Here is a 6,235-nt window from a genome sequence, read left to right as displayed (position 1 = left end):
CGCTTAGAGAGGCATACACAAAACTTTGCATGAACAGCCTCTTGTGTGTGTGTGTGTGTGTGCATGCATCTCTGCATGTTTATGTTTGTTTGGGTTAGTATAATGCACTGCAAGCAGAAAAACAGACTTATGTGATGATAGCACAATAAAGGCAATGTTGTCAATAATTTGTGTTGGCCTGATACAATTCTCTTATAACATGCCATGCAGCAAAGAGCAGGATCAATGGCTGGATTAAATAAATATTGCAACCGACTGGAGAGCGTGTAATTGAGGTACTTAATTAATTCTAAACCTTTTGTCTGCCATCCAGGGAAATGAGGAAAGTATGTCTGAAAGTATACCAGATGTTTTTCTTTCATTGTTATATTTCTCTTTATTTTCCTCTAAGTTCTTTCTCTTTATTTGATGGCAATTTTCGAGACTTATGGTCTACTTAACCTCATAGGTCTTAATTGGTCCGGCTGTGATTATATAATTGATATTTTAAGTGGCAAAATAAACAACAATGGTGCAGACAAAATTATTGACGCTAGATTTAATATAGTTCAAACTTTGGAGAAAATAATTTCCTCTAGCCTGGTTGACACCAGACCGGGATTGAGATTGAGAGTGGGCCTGGAAAGGCTTAATTGACTCAGAACTTCCAGGGGCATAACCAGCAGTGAAATTAAACTTGGTTAAGCTCTTGCCAAATCGTTTCAGAAGTGCAGCAATAAAATCTTTCTTCTAAACAAAGGTTTTAAATGCAGTTGTTTACTCAATTCCAAAGAAACTACACATCCATATCTGTTTAACCCTGTTGCCATCAGTACAGCCATTGGTTGTGTTGAATGCACTGCTTTATCTGTCATAATATAAAGCCTGCCCATGCCGGATAAGCGATTGTGATTGGTGCCTGGGTTTTTGGAACATTGGAAATAAGTGTCAATGGCCTCCTTGCCAGACTGACCATCAGATCAAATTCAAATTTGCTAGGAGGTGATTTTATCCAGGTTTGTAAAATATCTCCATGGCTGCGATGAACCAGAAACACATTTTACTTCATCTTCATGGTAGAGCAGTTGAAAACCTTCACCAAGCTGATTTACATTCTGTATCTGTGTACAAGTAGGGAGCCAGAGGCAGCATCCAGTGTATAGCACTCACTACCACATTGCCACCAGGCAGCAGCTCTCCCGCCACTGCTAATTCTAGGACAAGGGCATCACACAGTAGGGGTTCGAGAGAGTCTCCTTCAGGTGTTTGAGACCCAAGCAGCCCAGGCAATGAGTCACATCTATCAAAAATATCCACTGGCAAGGCACAGAACACGCTCCATGTCTTTTTTACACTCTGGTTGGCACAGTGGCTAATATTGTAATCTATATAGTGTGAGAGGGAAAAAATGTTATGCACTGACAGAAATGGAGGGAAAAACACCAATTTCTCCAGGGCTTGGAGTTCAGTGAAGAGGGCACTTTATATCAAGCTGCAGAAACCAGAGAAATAAGAAACAGAAGAACCTCATCTGATTGCACAACCAAATAGATTAGGTGGAAATGTCAATGACATGGAACTTTGGGCTACATAGTTTTCCACGCTACATGTTTACAGAGAAGATGAAAGCAGGTGAGTGGCCAGACACGCCACATCTTCACTGCAGCAGAAAGAAGTTATATTCGAGTTTGCAAAAAGGTGGTGCTGAGTCCTGGTTGACGGAGTGTAAGCGGTCTGACAAGAAAAGAATAGGGAGGAATATGCAGCCCTGTTTTGTAAATGATCACTACACCAAGCTAACAACCTTCTTTGGGCACAATTATTTAGCCTCTGCTTTCTCAAGAAATCCATGTCAAGATGAATTCTGTGAAATTGCAGACTGCCTTATCTGGTTAATATTAATAATGATACAGTGTTAAGGACCGTTCACACCAGGAATGATAACTAAAGATAACTATAACAATAGCGATAAAAGCATCCACACAGATCACACTAAGGAAAGTCTCTCCTCGTGTTGATGAATGTGATGGCTAAAATGTTATGGATTCTGTCAAGATTTTCGTTCCCGAAATCGCTCCGAAAGTGATCCCCAATGATATCTTTCTTTGTGTCGTTATCGTTATACTATGTGTGAACGTCATCATTCACATTACCTAGAACGTTATCGCTTGACATTATCTTCATAGTTATTGTTCTTGGTGTGAACGGGGCCCTTAATCTGGATAATCTTTTTGTTAACATTTTTAATTGACTTGCTTTATTCATTGAAGACTGCCTTCTGTTACAAAGGCAATATGTGGGCACAGACAAAACATGGAGAAGGTGCAAAGGAGTGGAAGAGAGAGAGAGAATGGATTGCACTGCTTTTATAGCTTGTTGAATTAATTACGCCATTCACTGGAGATGGGCGGTTAATCGATGTAGTCTGAATTACACTTGAAAGCTGTTGTTAAGTTTAGAGGAGGGAAAGGAAATAGAGTCTGGCAAAACACAGGTGGGGAAACGTAATACACTGCCAAATTAGTAATTAAACATAAACCAATATTATTTTTCTTTTATATGGAATGCATCATTATGTTTTTGGATATTAGGTTTCAAAGAGTCTCTGAGTATTTTGAGGCCTACAGTACGTGATGACCTTCAATCAATGACTTTCAATGGCATTTCATTACACCGAAGGGTAGACTTTCCTGGAAGAGGATGGCTGCTGTAGGATCCTTGATAGTTGAGATACAGTATTGGTCTGACAAGGAGGATTTGCATGGCTAAAACAGCATGTGGCAATAGCAACTAACAGCACTGGGCTTGTTTGAAAGAGACAACTGGTGAACATAACATCCAATCATTTTCAAATAGCATCAGAATAAAAAAAGACAATTTTGTGACAAGGACCAATAAAATCATCGCTGTGGGGTGAAATAAGGACAGGCACTAATCAAAATGGCACTTAAGGGCCTGACAAAAATGATTGACAGATGGGTGGTTGGGTGTGCAGAGAGGAGAGTGACCTCTCTCTCAGCCAGAGGAGTGATAGAAATGGCTTTGAGACAAAAAGACGTAAGAAGGGGTGAACACTGCCCTCGGTATGATGTGAGAAGTGTGATGCAGTGTGTGAGACAAATGCAGAGGGAACATTTTCAAATGAATTAACCTTGTAGGGGTTACAGCTCTCGCAGCTTTCCTAGTTGAATTAGCAGGAGACAAAGGAATAACTGAGTGCGTTTACATGGACATTAATATTTCAATATTAATCCAGTTAAGACAATATTCCGAATAAGACACTGCCATGTAAACAACATTTTCTGATTGCCTTAACCGGATTAAGATCATATTCAGATTCAGAATAAGCAATAACCGAAGTATGTGGATTATTTCCAATCTTAAGGTAAGTTCTAGACATGTAGATATTATTCAGATTATAATGTCCTATTGGAATATTTGTAGTTTTTCACAAAAATTGAGCGCAGCATTATGGCATATAACAACAAACTGTTTGACGGCCCATGGTATTTCTTCTGTTGCGACCTTCTGGCGGCAAAGTTTTAAAGTTATTTATGAGTGGTGCTATGTGCAGCTTCAGAAAAGATTTCGGGAATGAAGAAGAAGGGATAGGCTACACTTTTGGGGTGAGGAATTAAGACTGCATAGTAGCAACAGATGCATTACAGAATCTCTCCCCCCCATTATATTTCTAAATCTTAATAGCTTAATGCCAGCACTCTGTCTACCCCCAAAAACGGCCCTGGTGGAGGTCCTATAGGGACAGTTCCTACGATCAGAACATGCACAAAGATGCCAACTTTCCTAAAATGGTCTAGTTCCATTTACTAAGGAGACAGCAGAACATTGTGAAAATGTTTTGTGTAACAAATTAATTCACTCATTCACACACATACATACAGGAATCTAAATAAATTAATATCTGCTAATAGACTGAAATATTATTGAGTGGGTAAAAGACTGAATATTATTGAGTGAGTAAAATAGAAAAAAAGAAAACACTGTGCTGTTGCTGTGGCATACTCTGGTAAGAATGGTATTGAATTTGTGCATGTTATATATTATATTTTAATGTCTATGTAATCTGTGGACAATTCAAAACAGCAATGGACAGATAGCTACATGTTATTTTTGTGCATCTGTACAGAATAGACTCGTAAACAAAAGAACAACCAAAACAGAGGCACCAAAGCCAGTTAGGAGTTGTATTTCAAAACAGTGCCGCTGCAAAGTACAGTACAGGGATGTTACATGGGCTATGTAACAGCCATGATTCCCTCAGTGCTTGCAGAATGTTTTCATCAGGTTGACAATTTGGCCTCCATTTTCATGCATCCTTTGATTACGGCTGTGTCTCTGTACATTGCTTCCACCTGGGTGGAATTCAGTGATACCATGGTTTGGAATTCAGTGATTCCATGGTTTTAGTGGGAAAAAGTCACTGGCAAAGGAAGTGCACAGGATCAAAGCTTACTCAATTGTAACAGTTATGCAACACTTGAAGTTGTGGGGATTTGTCCTGTTCATGTTTGCAGTGGTGTGAATATATTACCCAAACACTTACAAACCAGCACTGAGTCTCTGCATGTCTAAGGCCAAATGCATGTGATTTTAAAAGAGAGGAGAAAGCTCTGAATTGCTGTGGTTCATGGGCATACATTCTACAACCAAGCAAACATGATAAATCTCCTGCACTCTCTAACGATTTCATTAAGTGGATTCATAGATTTTTTCCAGTCTTTGCCCAGCATGTAAGCACATTCATTGGGCAACTGTATTTGTCAATTTACCAAGCCTGTGGTTGCCAGGTTTATAAAGAAAGCATTTGTCCCATGAATAGATTTCAGGACTATTTCATCTTCTATCATTATGTTGTCATTTCAGTGTAGTTCATATTCAAAATCCCAGACATAATCATCCATAAAACCATGGTGCAGGGAAATATGATATTGACCCATAAGCAGATCCTCTGACTCATATCTCAGAGGCCTGTCAATAGTCCAGCAGTATGTGGGAAAGGAAACAGCTCCTCTGTACTTGTGTGTGGGTGTGTGTGTGTGTGTGTGTGTGTGTGAGTGTGAGTGTGAGTGTGAGTGTGTGTGTGTGTGTGTGTGTGTGTGTGTGTGTGTGTGTGTGTGTGCGTGCGTGTGCGTGTGTGTGTGTGTGTGTGTGCGTGTGTCTGGAGCATGTTTAGCCAGATGAAAACAATGTGAAAATCAAGTTGGAAATGAACTGTGTAAATAATTCTGCATAATGTTATAGACAAAGCATGCTGGAGAGGAAAGTGTGCCAGTTTGTGTTTTCTGAGTGTGGTCTCTGTAGAGAGAACTCCTGGATGGCATGGCACAGATCCATGTAAACCCCTCTTTGAAACGTGAGAACAGATATTAAAAGGTTTAGCTCATTTTGCGTTCACGAAAAGGCATTTTAATTAACTCCCTTTACACAGGCATTAAACCTTAGGCCTCAACTCTTGATAAGGGAGAATGAGGGAGGGAGACTGCTATAGAGAAATACTGGGAAGGTTGGAAGAGATAGAGTGTTAAGAGAGAAAGAGAGAGAGACAGAGAGAGAGAGAGAGACCTTGTCGTCACTGAAGTGAAAATGAGGCCAGTTTCACACAGTGAGATTAAACACTTAAGGAGTAATTACTGAGGGAATATGTGCCACCGTCAGACCCAGCCGGGGAATTCCACACCCTGTGGAGCGAAGGGGCCTGATGAGCGAAAAGAGAAAAGAGAGAAACAGGGAAGACAGAGGAAGAGGAGTATCAGGAAGATAGAACTTAATGTCCATACACTACGTGCTAATTGTAGGGAGGCCATACGTTAACTGACTTGTAAGAGGTTAATTTGAATGTAAAAATGTATCTTTGGCAGGTTTATATGTTAGCCTGACATAGCTAGACTATTCAGAATTTGAGTCTGGTACTCCACCATAGTAATGTGATTATGGGATGTGCTTTAAAGAGGAGGAATGTGCAGATTGGATAGACATAACCAATCAGAGCTACCAAATATGTGAATCCTGCGGGGAGAACAGCCAGAACAAACTTCTTCTCGACAAATGCCTTACTCGCTGTTTTCTGTTTTTTTTTTTTTTTTTTTTTAAGTTATTGTGATGTCAATATCTTGTACAACAGATGTAATAGCGAAATATAATCTAACTTCTCCAGCGACAGTTTTTTTTGTTGAAAACAAAATCAACAGAAGCACGCTCAGGTGACTATTTGATTAGTGCACACAGCTCTAGTGTG

This window comes from Alosa sapidissima, chromosome 17, assembly GCF_018492685.1.
Source record: "Alosa sapidissima isolate fAloSap1 chromosome 17, fAloSap1.pri, whole genome shotgun sequence".
NCBI lineage: Eukaryota > Metazoa > Chordata > Actinopteri > Clupeiformes > Clupeidae > Alosa > Alosa sapidissima.
The sequence above is the reverse complement of the archived record's forward strand: the minus strand, read 5'-3'. Positions refer to the sequence as shown.